The 22807-nt window shown below is 35.9% G+C and overlaps 1 protein-coding gene across 1 annotated transcript in view; it reads left to right on the top strand.

Annotated features, from left to right (window-relative positions):
- The first annotated feature begins 208 nt into the window (after positions 1 to 208).
- The window catches only part of LOC125233195 (voltage-dependent T-type calcium channel subunit alpha-1G), a 294775-nt gene continuing 272176 nt past the window's right edge, over positions 209 to 22807 (top strand). The window contains exon 1 of the mRNA XM_048139099.1: positions 209 to 324. The gene's annotated coding sequence lies outside the window, so the exon portion shown is untranslated. The remainder of the gene's footprint in view (positions 325 to 22807) is intronic.

The following is a 22807-nucleotide window of genomic DNA, read 5'->3' as shown; positions in this document are numbered from 1 at the left end:
ATATCTTGCGCCAATCAACAGGCGCTCAAAGAAACTTCACTATGTAACTTTGGAACCCGAAAACCTTGACCACAAGCATCGGGAACCCAAACGAGCCGGCGCGGAAATCAATTCACGATATCCATCAATATTAGCTACTTAGTTCTGGATATATGGTACCTGTAACAGGTAGAGGGGAGGGGAGTCTGGAGCCAGTGCTGCCAGTGCACCCGAGGCCGTCGGAGCGAGCGTACGCGTATGCCGCGGACTGTGAGTGAACGTTTCAAGTGATTATATCGAAGTTTCTACCCTTTGTTGAGATTTGGTTTTACTTTGTGCTATCAGGTGAGTTTATTTTTGGGAAAAAATATGGTACCTTATTGGAATTTTTGGTCTTTATAATATATGAAAAGTTTGATGGGTTAATAAACTGAATAATAATTATAACTTAATTTTATACCAATTAAAAAAAAACTTTTTATATCAGTGCAACTATTCTTTAAATAGAATCAATGAACTGAAATAATATATGGTTTACAATATCATAGCAATCAATCGAAATCAATTACCTACGCCCAATTAACCGCCCACGGAAACGAAATTACAAATTGTCGATAATTTATAAAAACTAAGTCCTAAAAATACACAACATACATTCCACCGAAACTCCAGGCTACTTCCAAGGTCAATATAATATTCCGGAGATAATAAAGAAGTATATTTTTGCATTGTTTATGATAATGCTGCCCCAGATTTTAAGTAAATGGAGGAGCAAGATGTATCATTCATTCCCCCTCGTAATAAAAATCAGCTTGAATCATCCGAGTAATTGCAAAACGTTCGTCAAAATATATTTAGAAAACCATTAACTGCGGAAACATTCGGCAGAAGGTCGGTTTCGGAATTTCCCAAACTTCCTATTTCAATTTTGCTAAATGTATTATTGGCGTCATGTATTTACATATTTCTCAGTGTAAATACATGACGCCAACTCAAGCCGATGATAATATGCGAGTACTTAATTGAGTACCTACCCAACCTATAACATAGGTACACTCAAACATGCGCATATGGGGAAGGTATCATTGAAAGCTCAAAAGCTTTCCAATGTAAATTGATTCTACGTTCTTCTTTTCGACATACATACAATCACGCCTGTATCCCATGAAGGGGTAGGCAGAGCGCATGAAACTACTCAAGTTTCAGTGCCACTCTTGGCAAATAAGGGGTTGACAGAAAACGAAATTGTGACATTGCAGTGACAAGTTGCCAGCCTCTCGCCTACCCCACAATTTAAACCATATCCCACAGTCGCCTTCTACGACACCCACGGAAAGAAAGGGGGTGGTGAAATTCTTAACCCGTCACCACACGGCATCATGAAATAAACGGGTGTGTAATGATTGTTATAACTTTTTTTGTTATAGTAACATTTGATATAACAACATTTGGTATATATCTAGAGGGTATAATCACTCATTTGACATAATTAACATTTGGTATAACCACAAAATATCAACTTTTATTTTGTATAATCATTATTTCATATAACACTTATTTGTAATAACCGTGGCATGGTATAACTATCTATTGATATACGACTAGTATAATATAACTAGCAATCAGTATAAAACATTTCATGAATTAATTTTATTATTTTTTGAAGGGATCACAGTTCTAACCTAACCTAACCTACTTTTCTGATAGCAGTACGTATGTTTAAGGGTCACAGTTCTAACCTAACCTAACCTGTTTGTCTGGTAGCAGCGCGTTGTGTGTAAGGGTCACAGTTCTAACCTAATCTATTTTTCTGGTAAATGATGGATCTAATTTATTGTGCGATTCTAACTGGGCTTTAGAAAGAATTTGTGTTATACAATTTATTTATTATAGGAAATAAGCATTATATTCAAAGTATGTTATAGTAAATGTTATTCGAAAAAATGATCATTATATTAAATAAGAATTATACAATTTGTCAGTATATTATTTGTTGTTATATGATTCAATAATTATATCAAATGATCGTTATAACGACTAAAAATATATCAAAAAAAGTTATACCGATCGATACGCACCCGAAATAAACGCATCCCTTTAAATCCACAATAACTGTTACGTAATTTTTATAACGATTTCTGTAAAAATTTCCGAAATAGTAAAATGCTTAGTTATCGACAGGGAAAACGCCCGTTTCCCGAAACCTGTTTTGACCCAAAATGACCTCACTCCACTTTCAAATGAATGTTGATGAACATTACAATTGTATATTTAGTATATGAAACATAATCCTGCGTTTCAGTCTAAATGCAGCTTCTAAAAGGCCTGATGTTCAGTTGAAATGATGAATTAAGCTCCAGACGACGCGAAACGAAATAAAGCATTGCAAAATGCAGGTTGGTTAATTAAAGTACTTACAATTTGTACAACCTCAATATCATCAGAGTTTGTGTTTTTCATGGCACATTTTTACAAAAATCGAATCACCCCGCCAATAATTTGGAAAATATACATTTAATCTGAATAAAGCATTTGAATCATTAACTATTAACACAGTACACCTTTTTCGAATAAAAGGCACGCCTCGATCAAGGTCAAAACAGGCCGTAGAAACGATATTAAACCTTCAATTAGTACCTACCTTAATAGCCAGCGAAATATAGATAGCTTTATCTAGATATGTGATAAAACATGCGTCTTAACAATAACCACTGAAATATACGAGCACTGTTTTAACCAAGCTGTAGAAAAGACAACCAATTTCTTACTTTTAATTTAACAGCACAGCGGATATCGTCTCGCTCGAATCTAGAGCAGAGCCCAACTGGGGTAGTACCTCCGCCTTACAGAAGACCGCAGCCAAATAGCACTAGACCCTACTCATAGTGTTGTGTTCCTGCCGGTGAGTAAGGCTGCCAGAGCTCAACGAGGGTGCGGTGTGCTGGTGACGGGAGGACTTACGGAACTAACTTGTTCCGTCTATTGTCCTTTGAGTCGTCGGCAACCCGAACCCTCCTTAGAACTTGTACATTCCTTTTTGCTGTGTACTTAACACAGCAAAAGGGAGTGTACAAGTTTCTAATAGGGTGGCAACGCGCTTGTGACACTGTTTGAGTTGCAGGCGTCCATAGGTTACGGTGACCGCTTTACATCAGGCGGGCCGTATGCTTGTTTGCCACCGACGTAGTATAAAAAAAAAAACCTCACTATTACTTACGAGTAAGGTACAGCGGGACAAATCTCGACTGGGGGACAAATGTAACTGGTCCATTTTTACCATGTTTTACAATCTTTGTATTATTAAATAGAATGTCCACCGGTTATATATGGTAGGCGTGTCCAGTGGATACATTATAGAACTCAACATCATAGTGTAATAATGGAAAAAATGGATCAGTTACAATTGCCCCCCAGTCGAGATTTCCCCCGCTGTACATTAAGAAAAACATAAGCTACGCTACTGCTGTAATTGTATAAAGGTTGCTGTAATTTGTCTGATTTGTCTCTCAACTGCGCGGTGTTAGTAAGTGTTAGATTTTTCATCAGAATTGAATAACGCCATCCATCGTGAGCCTGCCGAAATATACACTATACTTTCATGTACGGTACGTGTTATATCTACTTTCAGAAGGGCCTTATTACAGCGTTTAACATTACTGTCAAAAATGGTTATATCATCTCTAATTTACCTATAAACGATAATCACAATGTTAATAGAAGCCGATATGATTTTTTTATCAAAAGCGCGGTGGAGCATAACAGAACTTTAGATAGCCCCCCACCGTACCCACCAGGGCCTGGCGCATGGCTACGGGGCTTGATTAGCTCAGCTTTACGTATATCTGTGCCAAGTGATTTCTTTCGCTACCAAAATGTTCACCTCTCATACATTTGGTGACAATACTTCAAGCGCAACTAAATCTGAAAGAGAAATTGTTCATTTTTCGATTACGTATGTTTTCGGCTGAAAGATAAATAAAATAAATAAAAATAAATACTTAAATATTATAGGACATTCTTACACAGATTGACTGAGGCCCACGGTAAGCTCAAGAAGGCTTGTGTTGTGACTTATAAAACGATATATACGTATATAATATATAAATACTTATTATACATAGAAAAACATCCATGACTCAGGAACAAACATTTGTGCTCATCACACAACTAAATGCCCTTACCGGGATTCGAACCCGTGACCGCGGCGTAGCAGGCAGGGTCACTACCGACTGCGCCAGACCGGTAGTCAAGATGGTCTTTTAAAATCTCACGGGCTGTATGTACCTATAGCAATGTAATTTACTTAATATCTGGAACTAAATTTTACGTTTCTGCATTCACCCTAATTGAAGTAACTCCAACCAATTGATATTTCCCTGGCTTCGGCAATAACGTACAACACACAATATCTAATGGCGTAATATGAATCAAGCCGTTGTTTTCTGTATTTTCTCGGCTATTTTTCGCAGACTGACTGATCTTCCTTTTTCCTCTGTACCATAAATACAGAGCACTATTTGTACCATAAATTACAGACTATCTGCGTAAGCGAGGAGACCCATAGACATAGAAAATATAGACGGAAGGTTTCACGGAACATAAACTTAATTTGGCTTTTAGTAACTTTCAGTACAAAATTTACTCATAAAAAAAAACATTCAGTCGAATTGAGAACCTCCTCCTTTTTTGAAGTCGGTTAAAAATAATAGATCATCACTTATGTAGATAAAAAGCAGAATTTAATAATGAAATGCATATTTTCTCGTTAAAAAATAGTGTATGGGTCATAAAACTTTTGATTGGCGAAAATTTCAGTACAGATGGTGTTTTTTTTACGCACTAGTGCGAGAAGTGGTTCATTATATTATGCTAGGTCGAAACTTTGGAGGCTCATCTGTACTGAAAAACGTCGTACGATACACGTGCGAAAAGAAAATTCCTTTTTTACGAATGTACTATTTTAAGTGGAGATAGTTGAAGGGATGGAGAGTGAAATCTATGTCATTTAAAGTAGCCTATAGGCTACTTTTTGTCTCTTTCTAACGCGAGCAAAGCCGAGGGCAAAAGCTAGTATTATATTTTATATATCTAAAACAGAACAATAATAAATAAAGTGTGTACCAATTAAATCAAAAACATAACATAATGTAAACAACAACATTAGCAGATAAAAATTCGTGGTGGAAACCTGATGTTTGGCAGAAGTTCATCAATCATGTGTCCACACCAGACCGTATGAGATGTTTTCATGGAGCAATCGCGTGACAGGCGCGTCTGATAATTGAGCGATACGCTTCTATAAAAGTACATTTCGATACAAGTGCGAAAAAGAGGAAGTTCGAAACGAGTGGCGATAAATTAAAACACGACCGAAGGGAGTGTTTTAAATCGACACGAGTTACGAATTCCCTTTTCGCACGTGTATATTTTGAGTATTATGGACCTTTTTTTATAAAAAGCTAATACAAACACATGTTGCCTCAGATGTATTCTTGTCGGCAGCAAATTCTCTAAGACCAGCTTTATAGCTTGCTTTGACATGTAACGTCATTTTTGACACTGACGTATACTTTTAAGGTACAGTGTACTATGATGATGATGAATGATGATCCATACTAATATTATAAATGGGAAAGTGTGTGTGTCTGTTTGTTTGTCCGTCTTTCACGGCAAAACGGAGCGACGAATTGACGTATTTTTTAAGTGGAGATAGTTGAAGGAATGGAGAGTGACATAGGCTACTTTTTGTCTCTTTCTAACGCGAGCGAAGCCGCGGGCAAAAGCTAGTACATGATAAATTAAGAATCGGGCATTTTTTTTATCACCATTTATTATTATGATACTTATGATGACAAAAACAATAACATTTGACTTGTATTCTGCTGAATACCTTTCCTTCAAATCGATACAGTCTATGAGTATTGCCATTTTCCTTAGTCGCATTTACTGAATAAGAAATCGAATGATATTATTAAATTTAATAAATTCCAATTTCGATGATATGATATTGATGTATTTCCTCTTTCGCATTTTCCTTATTGCTCAAGGTTGCGACTCCTTCTTAACCTATTTTTTGTCAATTTTTCTAATAAATTACGTTTGTAGAAAGTTACGTTTATTTATGAATTACATTTTTTTTTGAAGTATAATAATTATTTTTGCGTTTCATACATGTACATTTATCGTAGCGTATTGGTCGTTTAATAATAGGGATAAATATGTATTATTTACATTTCAATTTTATATCCGCTAATGGGCTACTTTTTTTTTAGTGGTCGAATCAGTTCGTCAGAACGAATTTGAACAATTTGCCAATATGGAATTACTTAATATGATTATTGTACATATTTCTATCTGACTCATTAAATAACAATTTAATAAAAAAATGAGTACTGCCTATTTTTCTTTCCTTTTTTTATCTGATGCTTTATTCCGTGGTATAACATATTTTATATCATACTTTAAAAAATTGTCAGGCTGCCATTATCGATACTAATTCGCTGTTGATTATTTGTGAACAAACAAAATGTCAAAGAAAATCCTGTTATCTATAAATACCAGCTTCAATATATTAATAGCTTTTTCCCGCAGCTTCGCTCGCGTTAGAAAGAGACAAAAAGTAGCCTATGTCACTCTCCATCCCTTCAACTATCTCCACTTAAAAATCACGTCAATTAGTCGCTCCGTTTTGCCGTGAAAGACGGACAAACAAACAGACACACACACTTTCCCGTTTATAATATTAGTATATGGATACCTTTAGCAGCGACTATTCGATTCCGGAAAGCAGGTACTATTATGAATGATTGAGCAGTTAATTTGGTATCCCGGTGCAACAAGTGAGGCATTGTGGAGCGTCCACCATTAATTATAGCTCTGAGACTCATGTGACATGACAAAATGGTTAATATGATTTATTTTTAATAATTATCCATGTCAAGATATTTTATTAATGGTGCTTCCACGACACTGTTGTTTATAAGTAATAATTCCATGTGTGTTTTGAATTATACGGGATTTTGTCACTAAAATACGATCCAGGTCTTAATTCGAACGCTTTAGACTACCAGAGGTAAGTCCGGTTTAGGTAGGTAAGATGCATTAGGGTAATTTCGAAAGTCGCATAAAAATCACTATTATTTCCATCATATCAAGATTCCCCTTACGAAATCACCCGAGCATTTCTGTCATTCGAAATTACCCTAATGCACCTAACAATGTTTTCACAGCGTTGGGAGTTGGAATGAAGTTCGATAGAATCAGCGCTCAACTTCTAGAACGAATAATTATTACAATGCTTTGAAAAACGATCGACATCTAGAAAAAATACGCGGTTTCATACAACGTAGAAAGCCGTTTACATATTTGAACGTTTAAACACGCAGTAACTATAAAGGCTTAAGATTTATAGACGTTAAACGTTCGTGAGGGTGTCCTGCCGTTTCGCCAAAAAACGTTTCGTCAAATTTCATTTCCCAATAATCATATCGCAATAGTTTCATTTCCCAAAGTATTGTTTGGCAAAGGTATGTTTCGCAATGAATTTGTTTGGTCAAATTATCATTTGGCACAATTTTATTTAGACAAAACTTTATTTCGCAAACGTTTTTAATGGCAAAACTTATATCCCAAAAACATGTTTGGTCAAAATGTCACATCGCAAATTTCGAAAATATTTAGGCATTTGCATTTTCATTTCTACGGGATTAATTTAATTTACCGAAGATTTTTTTGCCTTTAACTTAAAATTGTCAAATGATAATTTCAGTTTTATTCCCAAGGCTTCAGTTGGACTAGAAAAGTTTGCTCAACTTTATTTTTGTTAAATTAATTACTGGACAAAATTATTTTGTTAACTATTTTTTTGTCAAAAAATGTTTCTACAAATTACACCATGCAAAACCACGTTTGACAATAAATATTACAAGGCATATGTAATGTAATGTAATAATTTTATTAGTATTGTAACAGAAAACTCGTGTGCGACAGGTTCAGTTTAGGTGCGACGACGAGCGAAGCGAGGAGGAGCGTGTTAGGTTGACAGTGAGCAAACCGAAAATGGCTTTTTAAAGTAATTAAAAATTAATAGAACATAATGGTTTTGAAAACATAAGGTTTCTTTTTAATAAAATGTATCCGCCGTATCCGGCCATGTAAATGAAAATGTCATCCTTGACATTTGCAGCAGGAGGAAAAAAAGTACGACATACACATTATTTCACACAAATCTTGGACACAAAGTATAAAATCAACAAACAAATTTCTAGTGCGCCATTTAATTACAATATATTGGGAAATGGAAATTTTGCCTAACAATACCTTTGACTAAATAATATTTGGTAAAATGAAATTTGACCAAGTAAATATTTTGGGAAACAAATACTTGCCAAAAAAAGTTTTGCTAAATGTCAATTTGCGATAAGTTGTTTTGCCAAACGTTTATTTGGGAAATGATAATTTGGGAATAATAGTTTGGGATGTGAAACTTTGGGAAACGTTTTTGGGCGAATCGTCAGTAAACCGTTCGTGAGACATATTCAAATGTTTAATGAATCTACGGTTGCACTCAAGTTATTATATCGCTACTGCTACAACATGTTTCGGGCCAATTTTGGAGGCCCCTCTTCAGGCATATAGGAGTTCACGCGACGGCTAAACTCCGAGCACTTACACTTATTTGGTCTTAAGACTTTTCACTAACAATTACGACTCATAAATTACTGGTTATGATATTTATGATTATATAATCTGAAGGCAACGTAGATTTAATGATAATAACCTAATCACAAAATTAAAATTTTGAAAAAACCCCCGACCGCGACATAGTGGACCGATTTTCATGTAGAATGGCTAAAATACTCCCGACTAATTCTGTTTCAAACAAAAAAGTACTAAATCAAAATCGGTTCATCCGTTCGGGAGACAGACAGACAGACACGTCAAACTTATAACACCCCGTCGTTTTTGCGTCGGGGGTTAAAAATGACGGGCGTTTTTCCGAACCTCGTAATTAATCAGAACATTCCATTTTGAAGTACAGTCCGGGTTGCCGACATTAATTTTCCGTTTGACCAAAACCAATATTAAGTTATTAAAGCCAAACCGGCTTATAACTTAAGGTTGACTACAAAGGATATTTCTCGAGAGGCTGCTTATCTCGGATTGGCTTTATTCCAAACTGGGGCAGATTAGCCATGGCTTGCTTGAGCTGATTTTGTGTGGTTTCGCATTTTCTATTCGCTTTGATAATTTTGAATCGACACATAGACTTGATTTAGATAGAAGAAACAAGTTCATCTGTTTGTATAGGGTCCGAGCGTGTCAGATTTTGTAGTGATGTTTGATCTGTGATTGGAAATATGTCTCATGCCCTTGAATGTTCATGATTGTTATGTTGTTGCAATTAAATATCACGTAATGAGGCATTTTTGTGTTTTTGTTGACTTTTAACTTACAAAAATGTACGCGTGAATGCTGCAAGCTGTGAGTGAAGACGGACTCATCAGTACCTAGATTTGACCGAGTTCATTTGACACGCTGTTTGCGTAGTCTATGGTATACATGTATGAACTCTGTGGTGAAACTACTAAAAGGCGAGGAAATGACTCAATGTCGCCAGCATCCTTGGTATAATATAATGCCTCAAGGGCCTATTTTAGACATTAGCTAGCTTTTAAGATTAGTCTTAGTTTCTTATATAATTATGTACTAAATATGTTCATGTAAATAAAGAATTTTCACTATTTTAAGTCTCCATAGAGACTTGGTTAGGAATAACTTTGATATTTACGGACTATACTTTTTATCTACTTAATAATTAAATAACTGTTTCTTTGGAAATATTCAAAATATTGAAATATATTTTAAGCGGATTATTCGCTTTACTCTTGACAAGGATTTTCCGAAATGGATCTAAACTTATATTTCGACTAATGTAACGTGAGTGGTCCGCTTATTAATAATAATATATATAAACTATTTCTATAATTTTGTTTGAGTCTCAGGAGAGTTTACAGTTAGGAAAGTAAATATTTGAATTAAGCGTTGGCTCACAATAAGCACCTTAAATTTATGAAACTAGAATCTATTGAGACGAAACCTGTTCATTCGTAAGTCTACAATGTCTACATACATACATACATACAATCACGCCTGTATCCCATAAAGGGGTACGCAGAGCACATGAACTACTCAACTTTCAGTGCCACTCTTGGCTAAAAGGGACTCAAAGAAAACGAAATTGTGTCATTGCAGTGACAGGCCAACCTGTCGCCTATACCACAATTTAACCCATATTCCACAGTCGACTTCTACGACACCTACGGGAAGAAAGGGGGTGGTGAAATTCTTAACCCGTCACCACACGGGCAATGTCTACATCTTGTAGTCAAAAGTATTATTTGATGAAATCTCGTATGCATTTTCATATCTTGTAATGTTAGTCGAAACATTACGTCTTTTAGTAAACGTTTAGCACCAAATCAATTTAATCCAATCCCAAATCTTTTATTTCAATCATGATAATTAATCATAGTAGAATCAGATCAGATTCATAAAAAAATCTATTTTCGGAAAGGCATTCGGAGCAGGCGTTTCAATGTTTCAGTAGATCAAGAGTGATCTCGAGAACCTTTTGGGATCCGGCCAGGGTCAAGGGTTGGTTACACGGTACGACTACGATACGATTTTGTTGTGCTAAAAAGTTTAAAACTGGGAAATGTAATTAATGTTGTCAATAATCTTTTTTTTTTTAACTTTTAACCTCCAAAAATATCCACTGTTTTAATATTTGCACCAATATGCACAGTAAAGTGTAAAAATATGTGTATCAACATTGCTCAAAATGATGTCCCATAGCTTTTATTATGACAACGAATTAGAAGCGACGAAATAAGCTCAGTAATTTAATTTTGTAGATACAAGTATGCTTAGGAACCAAGTCAGGACAACAGAGAGCAAAGTGTGAGTTTGCTACGAGTCACACAAAAAAAAACACAATATTTTTAGTAAGATTTCAAAACTGCGTTGCATGGAAATGACTCGGTACTTAATTTCTACTAAATTAGAAGTATACCTAAATATGTAATTGTAAGTAAGTAGATTGGGCCTACATACATTGCTCATCAATCTCATCAGTTAATCGTACATTATAATATTTTTTTCCACTCACTAGCTCGGAAATACGTGTTTTGTCCTTTAATACCAGCGGGTAAAAACGCATTTTATCCACTAGTGGGTAAAGTAATTTGACCTTGAATAAAGTCAAATTAACTGCTTTAAAAGTGATAAAAGTAGGTGAATCTAGTAATAAAGATGATTTACCACCTGTGGAACTACTGGAAGCAGTGATAAACGCATTTTTTGCGTTGGTGGTTCAACTATAGAATCCTTTCACTTGCTCGTTTTTCAATTCCACACTCGGCGTTAAAATACAACTTTGCCCCCTTGTATAACAAATAACTATAAGTCGTCTCATATGAAGATCTTTCTACATGTATGTTAGTAGATATACTGCGGGTGTTCCGATTCCCCGCTCGAGATCTTCGCAACATATTACTTATTAACGGTAGCTTCTTTACCTTCTGACCTGAGATACCTTTAAATTTCATTAGTAAGTACGTTTTTTTTTATTCCACCTGAAAATATATTTGCCAAACTTTTATTATGAGATATTTTATGAAGCAACAAGAAAATATTTTACCATAACTGATTTTGATAATATAAAATTACTTATATTAAATTTCTAAGAAATCGTTAAATAGACTGAGAATTCATAAATTTTATATTAAAATTGGCAAAAACTCTTACTCTACACCTACAGTATGACAGATTACAGGATATTCATATTTTCGTAAGGACTTAATAACGTTAAAAACAGGCGTCTAAATTGGAAGACCAAAATATTATTAATGTAAACTTTAAATGTAACTAACTAAATATTGTTATATGAATTCTATCTGCGTGCGTAATAATAGTTACAAAATTATAAGTTCAGAATGCATTGTAGCAAACAGTTTTTTTACAGAAAATCAAATATAAATATCGCAAAATATCTTGTGGTGTGAAAGCAAAATGAAAAGGAAGAAGCAAATAAACATTTACCTCCGATAACCAGTATCTTCAACGCCCTGGGACTACCATGACGTGCTAAAGCCGTTCAGTTTAGGCTGAGAGAGAGGGACGGAGCTATGTAACTGCTACAGCTGTGTCCCTTTCTCTCAAACTAAACTGAACGTCTTTAGTACGTCATGGTAACCCCCCTGAAGATAATATTCAAACGTTCACAGCTTAATTTAATCTCAGTATAAGATAAGGAAAACATGGCCATGATGCTCGTGAGGCGAACCCAGGTCAAATTTAATTTAAAGGATATTATTTGCATTACGTGTTATGCGGGACCCTGTTGTTTGCTGACCACAATATATGGGTACGCAAATACGCGCACAACTTGGCAGCTAGTTTTAAAAAATACAAGTATAACTTTTATAAGGAAAGTGTAATTTTTCACGTTACTTTATATTTAGTAACTTTTAATGATAGATATTTTAGTTGCTAAGAATGATGACAGGTGGACTAAAACTAAAATATTGACGGTTGACGGAGTGATGACGGAAGATATTGGAATGATTGTGGACATTCGAAAATTATATATTTTTGTTTATTTATTATTATTTGTAAAGCAAGCAGCATCACAGAATACATAATAGCAGGGGCGGCTCACTCCGCGATCCTTTCACTGCGCTACAAGTACATGCCGGCGGCCGCGAGTTCGCGGCCCATTCACTGGCGACGACCTTCGCGCAAGGAGTACAAGTACAGAAGGCCTACTGCTTTGATGTTCCCGAAATGCCGCCTTTTTAAATGCTCACAAAATTCTAACAAAGAAAGGAGCCGCACGTGCGCACCGTCGGACGATAGGGTCGCCTATGGATTAAAACGAATTAATATCAGATAAAATGTTATACTATTATAATCAAGTTTTGGGTACTCTCTAGGTATATATACAGTATTTATATATTTTTGTAAGTCCCAACATCACAAGCCTTATTGAACTTTTCCGTGGGACATAATTAATAGTAGATATGTGTAAAGTTGTTATATTTTATTCATGATGTCTATTTAACAAGCATTATTAGACATTCCACATGCGGACACTCGCATATGAACCTTAAAAAAACTCGCGACGTAAAGTAACAATAGAAAGTACGAACGTGCGTTCCGTGAGAACGCGCGCCACCCTTGATTAGGCCGCGAGCTCGCGGCCGCCAGCATGTACTTGTAGCGCGGCGATAGAATTGCGGAGTGAGCCGCCCCTGACAGCATGCAGTTGTAATAACTGTACGTTGCATATTATAATTAATCTTTGTTGATGACTGGATAATCCAGTCATAAACAGAGATTAATTAGAATTTGCACTGTGCTTGTCGAACTTATTATTAAATTCGTTAACACTTTGGGCCGATATCATATAAGTAAATTAACTCGGTAAAAATAGAATTTTTAACCGCCGCCCCAAATCTCAAGCAAGGTGGTTCTCAATTCGTCAGTATGTATTTTTTTTAATGTTTGTTCCACGATATCTCCGTCGTTACTGAACCGATTTAGAAATTTTTGTTTGTATATGCATACAGATTGGTCCCAGCATCAGAACTCAGGATCCCATCATCAGAACCCAGTTCTGATGATGAGGATGTGAAATCGAGGGAACTCCTCAATTCTGAAAGGCATACATATGGTGATTTTTGTATTTTATGAGAACAGCATGCATTTACGTACGCAACAGTGACATTTGGTGCAGTGGAACTGCTGATGATGGTCAGAACGGAACTCCTCAAATCTGAACGGCACACTTATAGTGACTTTGGTGTTTATATAAGAACAGCATGCACTTACATCCAGAACAGTGACATTTGGTGCAGTGGAACTTCTGATGATGATCAGAACGGAACTCCTCAAACTTCAGTATTTTTTATTTTAAAATTGTAAACAATTCTCACACCAAAAAAAACGTCGCGACACGGAAAATATAATCAGATTGAACCAAAAGCGCAATTCCCACACGAATTTTCCAAATGGAAAGACAACACGGGACGGAACGACGTCGGTCCCCGAAATCATTCGGCAAATAAACATCGATAATCGAATCCAAGAAACTGCCAATATCTTCAATCGAATGAAATATTGTTTTCAAAAAGGTTGGCTCTCGTTTACCTTCACCGAGGCGTGGCAAACCGTTCCATTAGGAACTCACATACTGGCAACTTATTTTCGCTTTTTCTTTTTTTCTAATTCCGAATTCAAAAAGTGGGGAATGTGTGGAATTCGTTTTTCTTTTTCCGCGAGCTTATGTTTGGAGCAATGATGACATTCACTCTGACATGTAAACGTCGCAGTTGAGTACTTATACATTTATTTTATTCAAATGGTAAATGGTTTGAACGCTACTAGGCTATTATCACACGTAAATTTGTGTCCCCTTTAAGTGACAAAGAGGTACTGTTGCTTAGCTATTTCATAGATTAAAATTGGAGTGTCAGTGTACAGAAGACAGAAGTATAACATTTATTGGATGGATTATAAACATAGGTATATGGTTTAATAGCTAAGGCCTACTATCTGTCGACCTTGACTTAATGGTTAAATAAAAGTGCCTAGGTGTGCTTGGAATAGTCGGTTGTAAAATTCTAATGGTTATGTCTCTTTCATCACGACGATGTACATAAAACACTCCCTTTTTTCTGCAAGTAGGAACTTCTTTAGTAAAAGAACGTGTTCAGAAGATAATATATAATTACTGTGGTTGAAATTACTTTATTGAAACTTTCAAAATATTTGGTAATCATATAATTTTTATAATAACAGTTAAAAAATAATATTTATTGCTGCGTAGCGAATTTCAAAATGTCCAAAGTATACAAATATCAAAATGATCACTATATTAAAATGACATCCATACTCAATACTTATTACTTATATTAATATTATAAATGGGAAAGTCTGTGTGTCTGTTTGTTTGTCCGTCTTTCACGGAAAAACGGAGCGACGAATTGTCGTGATTTTTTTAAGTGGCTCTACTTTCTTTTTGTCTCTTTCTAACGCGAGAGAAGCCGCGGGCAAAAGCTGATTATCTACAATACTTTTTATAAACATATCAATAAACCTTTATAAAATAAAATCCCTAAAATAAGCTTTTATTCTAGATTCATAAAGCTTAACTCTGATACATTCTTTTAATACACAATTTTAAGGTTCATCATCCAGACATGAAAAGGATTAGAACCGTATTAAAACTTCTCTTAAAAGCTTTCTACTTGTTTTGTGACTAAAGGGATAAAATTCTCGGGAGTCTCGAAATGTCTTTAGTGTTTTTTAATTCACTTAAATGGTATGACGACGCTATAAAACAAACGTCTGATTGTTAACGAATTTAGCGCTCGCAATTTTTTTTGTATGGGAATCTCCATAGAACACACACGTTGTTGCAACTGGCCCCAAATAGCGCGAAGCGAAATAGTAACCTTTAGACCTTTACCATCATTTTTTGACATTTTTAATACATTACTTTAAGTGTAAACATCATGGCAACTACTATTATAAATGTGAAAGTTTGTTTTTCCGTCTTTCACGGTAAAACGGAGTGACGAATGGACGTGATTTTTAAAGTGACATAGGCTGCTTTTTGTATCTTTCTAACACGAGCGAAGCCGCGGGCAGAATATAGTAATTCTATAAACCTAAGCGCCACTACCACGCGCAGGACTAAGTTCCATAAAATTAACAGGTCCCTCAAACGGTTACTTAGTACAACCAAAAATAACACTCATTTTCCGTGACGTTTTAACACTTTCGCAATCAGCCAGTCAAGTAACTTATTTACAAAACTTTAAAATCTCTTGGTAGTGGTTGGTTATTCTTAGTAGATGCAGAGATAAATATCAAACGGTGAACGCGCGCACAAATATTTGAACACGCGTCTATATCAATAGTGCCTACACACTTTTGAGTACCTCGTCCGTATCGTTATATCTGGTGCTTGTACATGGCTGAGTTTCATGTTAGTACGATATTTTTCCCCTCACTACTACTCGGAAACACATGTTTTGTCCTTTAATACCAGCGGGTAAAAACGCATTTTATCCACTAGTGGGTAAAGTAATTTGACCTTGAATAAAGTCAAATTAACTGCTTTAAAATTGATAAAAGTAGGTGAATCTAGTAATAAAGATGATTTACCACCTGTGGAACTACTGGAAGCAGTGATAAACGCATTTTTTGCGTTGTAGTTTCCTCGCTATAGTGAGGGAAAAAGTTTTGTGTTACACTCGGGTGCAAATGTATTTTACTTCTCGTGTGTTAAAAAACTCGCAAGTTCAGGATTCTATTCTCGAACCACTTGCTTCGCTCGTGGTTCAACTATAGAATCCTTTCACTTGCTCGTTTTTCAATTCCACACTCGGCGTTAAAATACAACTTTGCCCCCTTGTATAACAAATAACTATTTATCTATACGGTAAAATTGAACAATTTGTAAGATGTCACGAGGAATTTGCCTAGCCACGCCTGGGGTAGTACAGGATGGACACAAATCTAGATTTATGTTGCTTTTTGCTAGACAATGTGTTTGCCAAATGTTATGGAATATATTATGCCATAAATTTTATACACCATATTATTTTCGTGGTGCGTTGAGTCTTGTTTGTCCGTTTGATCCATAACTTATTTTGCTACATTATTTGGTATATGTTGAGTAAAGTTATTATGTGATGTAAGTACTTGTGCCGGTTAATTTTCCACCCCTTTCAACCCGTGGGTGTTTTTATGGGTTAAATTGTGGCGTAGGCGAGAAAACCTTTCACTGCAATGTCATTTCGTTTTCTTTCAATATAAAGATAAAAGCTTTATTTTTTAGTGTTCTGCTTAAAACAGGCGTTTGTATAATGTATATTTTTAATTTTTTCAACTTGTTTGTTTTTTGGAAAAAAATATGATATAAAGATAAAACTTTAGTCGCCTAAAATTATAAAATGTTCAATTGCTAATCGAATAATTATCAGTTTCATCGCATTTTAGTTGCTATTTTTATATAACAACTGAACGCTTAATTTAGAAAACTTGTCTCTTACAGAATGATATTTGTTAGTACCTATGTAGAACTGTCCCCCATATTGAGTACCTACCTACATACGCCTATTACTAACTCTTAGAAGCATAAAGAACACGCCGCCATATTTCACCATACCCTGGCACTGGCGTGAAGAGCAGCTTACCTACATGTACAGAATGCTTATTCTGATTCCTATAACCGGTTAGTCCGTTTTCACATTAACAGATCCGATATCGGATCGGATAATGTGAAAACGCACTTACTATTCATATAATCTAGTTTTGACATGGACATTATCTGTCAGCTATCTACTACTGAAATTTCTTATTAATTGATATCAATGTTAAAATTAAATGAATGAGAAATAAAATGTATGATTTAGCGAAATATCTAATGTCTGTACTTTTGTAAGTTCGTTTTGAGTGAACTCTTTCTTTGTCAGTGCCTTATTTTTTATTAACGGATCGTAAAAATTTAGTAACAAAGTTTCTGTGATTTATCTATAAGTTTGGTCGCGATCTCCTGTAGGTCTCTCCAATTGATGGGTTTCCCCTTGTCTTGGTCACTAATTGATGGGTTTTCTTTCTTATTGACTTGATCGGGTCATCTCCAGCTAACAAATCACATCCATATCAAATTCATATCTTGGCATCACAATCTGAATAAACTTCCTGGAAACATTCTAAGCAATAAGTCACACACTTGCGATCATAGCTTAACTGGTATTCCTCTAGTATTTACTAAAAAACATGCTTTGTGTTAACCAGTGTAGTATGATCTTCGATTTGTGATAAAACATTATAAAATAGTTAAAATTTAAGACATATAATCACCCATTGTATCCTCTATAAGCAGCAAAAAAATCTACAATCTCACGAGACTTTATGAAATAAAATGACAATTTTGCGTAGTTTCATTATTTAGGTCAAGTTGCGCAAGACACAAACCCAGTACATACAACACTGTGAATAAACTCTTTGGAGTGGACAGAAACGGCGAAGGGCAAGCGAAATGAGCGAGCAGTCAAGTGAGTGAGCAAATCCGGCGAGCCACATCTCCAATTGTATCCGCTCTTGACCCGGAGCGAAAACGGGCCGAGACTCCTGACAGAGTGAATGATATTCTGATCCAAATATTTGGTTTAAACATAACTTTAAATAGCCACCCGATTTCACAAAGGGAAAAAAATAAAAATAATAATAAGGATTTGCCTTCGTATAAACGAACGAACGTGTCATGCTATTTTAATCAGTCTCAGTACAAGATGTACTCACATTGACTAATCTAGCACAATACGAACGTTTCCGGAAAAAATCGAAGCCCTTTTTGCACTACATCTGTAGTAAGTTTTCTTTGACAAATAAATAATTTATTAGACCTATGAAAGACAATTTCACCATACACTATGTTGTTTATATAATAACGGCTTGGCTGGCGCCTTCGATTAAATGTCTTAGCCGGCGTAATGTTTTTCGACTTGATTAACATTAGTGTAAGTTATGCGATAACTCCCAACTTCCCTCACGATAACTACACCTATATTTTAAATAATATAATTATGACGTCGGTGAACGTTTAAGTTAAATTAGTAGTCAACAGTGAAAGTTTTAATTGGCATTACAGAAACTAGTTAATACCCCAAATATTCAGTATACAATTATCTTAAATACCTTCTCGACACCATATTAAATTTTCGAGATATTCTCTGCTAAAGTTGGGAAACTTGAGGTTTTCGACATAATAGCTTGAGGTGACATGCCAAATTTTGAGTATCTACGTTAAGACGAAAGATTCGCGAAGAACTGCCGTTTCGTAGAAACTTTTCTTCTGTTTAATTCTAGATATTTAACTTTCTAGATAATTAGTTTTACCTCTACGATTGTTTTTTTTATTTATCATAAAAGTTAAAATTTCAATATTGTTATTGCACTTCAAACCTCCTTTTCGAAATTAATCCCCACATGGCTCTTTTTATCGTCCGTTTTTGTCTTTTTACTCCCAAATTTTTGTATTCACTTCGTTCCTGTCCAATTTGGAAGTACCCATCCATACTCAAGTCAATTGACGATACGCTTCAAAATACCATGTCGAAAATCTTGAATATTAAGTTCGACATCACTTCATGGTCCCAAGCGGTTCTCCCTGTCCGTTTCGGCGGCCTGGGCGTCCGCTCCTCGGCCAGCGGCGTGGCCTTGCCTGCATGAATGCTTGGCGTGGGACGTGTCCGGGAGTGGACGTTCCGGAGCTGAAACATCTACAGAAAGCCTGGGATACCCCCGGCCTTAAAGCAACCCTGTATCTGTGCCTGCCAGTCTTGAACCCACGGGCATGGCTAGAGACGATGGCAAGCGACCTGACGGAGCAACACTAGTGCCGTGGAAACTAGGTAGACCCCTGGTGTGGGACGCCACATGCCTGGACACATTTGCGCAGTCCCACATCCAGGCTACCTGTTTACAGGCCGGCGCTGCTGCCGACCAGGACCAACTACTCAAGCGCCGCAAATACTCCTCATTATTACAAGACTACGAGTTTGCGGCGCTTGCAGTGGAGACGATGGGACCTTGGTGGGCAGACATGAAATCTTTCATGGGTGCTGTCGACACGGCTGATAGACGCATCCGGCGACCCGAGGGCTGGCGCTACCTCTTCCAGCGTATATCGCTGGCAATTCAGAGAGGTAATGCGGCCAGCGTCCTGGGGTCGATGCCGCATGAAGACTCACTAGACGGGGTTTTCTTTTTATCATTTTTTTTTCTCTTCTTTTTAGTACCTATTATTTAACTTTTAGTATATATTTTTATTTATTATCAGTTTTTTTTTAAGTTAGTTCAATTAGTTATATTTTAGTTTTGTATAGTTATTTTTAAGTTTTTGTCGAATATTGTGTAATGTATGTATGTGTAAATTTACTGAAATAAATACGATTTATTCGTTTATAATGTAGAAAGACAATCCAGACTTAATCTAAATATAATGTTATTTCAACTAACGGAAATATTTTCCATGTGTTAGATTATTAATAGAAGTGCCTCGAGACACATATCGTATCGTCACTACTTTTAAAAAATCTCGTATCTCACGCTGCTCCTCAAAGTTAAAACGCAGTAAGTCTATATGCATTCCATACATACTACAATTTTCTTTTCATTGACAGACGAAGATACAATTTTTTTTAAAGTAGTGACGATATGGCACCTGTGTTCAGTGCTCTTTATATCTTGAAATAGCTAAATATCAGATAATAACCACAAAATTAAAATTTTGAAAACACCCCCGACATACTGGACCGATTTTCATGAAACATGGCTAAGAACACTCCTGACTAACTCAGCTTTCAAACAAAACAAAAAACTAAATCTAAATCGGTTCATCCGTTCGGGAGCTACGATGCCACAGACAGACACGTCAAACTTATAACACCCCGTCGTTTTTGCGTCGGAGGTTAAAAGCAAAAATATCTAGGTATAGAAGAAAATTGCGGACTACGATTGTATGAAGACGTCGACTGGCCTTTAAGTGTAATAAATAATGTAATTTATCATGAAACAAAATTCATTTACTTAAGGATGTACTTCTGTCTATATGTAACGACAAATGTTACATAGCCATAGCCTATCAGCTATGGCTATGTAACATTTGTCTTGAGTGCCACTTGACGTACAATACCTAACTAGGTTCTGCCAATGTTTGAAGAATGTCCTAATTGTCCTATAGAGTTGTGCCTGCTCGTTCACTGAAAAGATCCCAACTAGTACGATCTCAGAAGTGTACTAGTTCGTTCTTTTAGGATATTAGTACAGTAGTACACCGAGAGAGCGAGAGACAAATTGTGCATATGGCGTACAGTAACGCTCGCTCGTACTAGCCGAGAGCTGATCGGCCGTTTTCGCTCGGTCCAAGTCAGTCGGTTCTAGTTCGGTTGCGGTCGGATCACACGGATCATTTTGCTGTCATTGTCACTTCTCGGCTCTTCATTCCTTTCGCTCCCATTCTGTTGCGCGTGTGTGAGTGTAGTAAATGTACTAGAGAGCAGAATCATTTGGGAGTAGTTCGGTCTAGTACAGTGCAGGGAATCGTGTATTTTGTACTATTACTACATGTACTAAACAAGCCTATGTCCTATTTCCTTTTAACTTATCAAGGATTACAATCTATCCGTCCGTTTCAACAAAACTTGTATTACTATTATGTGTCAAGATCGGTCGTGAGATTAAACCCTTCATTTGTCACCCGAAACGTGTTTTGCATGAGTTATACAAAGGCTTTTTAAAAGTACTATTTTGGTACAATTTTGCTGTTTACTTCACTGACAATAAACTTAACTTTAACTTTTAACTTTAAACTGTTTATTTCAAATTAGTAATATAACAGTTTCTTAAACCTAGTAATAATCTTTAAAATCTAAGATTACACAGTAAATAGTCATTACTAGCTTTTTCCCGCGGCTTTGCCCGCGTACTAAAAGTAATCTTATTCAACGTTGAACTTTGGACCCCCCCCCCCATTTCACTCCCCATTTTGAAAAATCCTTCTTTAGTGCTCTTCTACACCTTATAAGAAACCTACGTGCCAAATTTGGAATCTCTAGGACCAGCGGTTTCGGCTGTGCGTTGATTTATGTCAGTCAGTCAGTTTCTTCCTTTATATATTTAGAAGATCAATGCTTCTTCATCGTTATTTTTAACATAATTTTTTTTATATGTTCTATTTGAATAGGCTAAACATTTTATAGTTTAGGGTACAGTCGGCAACAAAGCTATGAATACAGCCAAAGTGCCAAAAATATGTATAAAGAACTTTATTGCGTATACATTAAGGTGTGTATACATCTTTTAGGCACTTTATCTGTATTCTCAGCTTGATTGCTGACTGTGTTAAGTTGATTAGAATATTATTGGGCGCTTTAAAATTATACTATTACATTCTAGTCCGAAGTTAACGTGTCTTTCTAAGAACGATATTCAAAGCATACAATAAAGACAGTTTTACACTCATTTTGATTTGATGATTTTTAGGGTACAAAAATACAATGAAACGTGGTTGTAATGTATCTGGATAAGTGTAAATCCTCTATAGCTGGAACTACTGGTGCGGTATAGACACTTTAGCTCTGGATTACCTCTGTTTGTGAAATAAAATATCCTTCTTCTTTTTAAGGTACATAATACAAAGTACCCTGTCATTTTGCTTTATCTTTAAATCTATGAAGGTAGTGTTGCTACCTACGCTACGGCGTAGAGCAGTTTGGTGTAGACCTTGCTACGCCATGCCTACTGCTACGCCGCCGACGTAGCAAGTATAAGCCACGCTACAACAGGCTCATGGATTTTGTCTACAAAGCGCATTTAGCGTAGCGTCGGGCCAACTGTATGGAAAATGAGCTTTGCCATACAGTTGGCCGACGCTACGCTCGCGAGACGCTAAATGTGGGGGGGACTCTTATAAATTTACTATAAATTCATGTATAGCAAAAGTGTTTTTTTTTTTAAGTAAATTCCTTTTTTTATTATTTTAGACTGCTTTTATAAATTGTATCAACTGGGGTGTTTTAAATTACATTAAATAAATAATAAGTAAGTATACCTACTTTACAACTATTCTATATTAAATGTAATTCTATAAGAAGCCTAAATAGAATTCGCACGGGTCATGGCAGATGCAACCACATGCGATACAGATGGGGATGGAACGAGAGTCCGTTATGTGACTGCGGCCTTGAGG

Source organism: Leguminivora glycinivorella, chromosome 14 (assembly GCF_023078275.1).
Source record: "Leguminivora glycinivorella isolate SPB_JAAS2020 chromosome 14, LegGlyc_1.1, whole genome shotgun sequence".
Lineage (NCBI taxonomy): Eukaryota > Metazoa > Arthropoda > Insecta > Lepidoptera > Tortricidae > Leguminivora > Leguminivora glycinivorella.
This window is presented reverse-complemented; position numbering and strand designations above follow the sequence as displayed.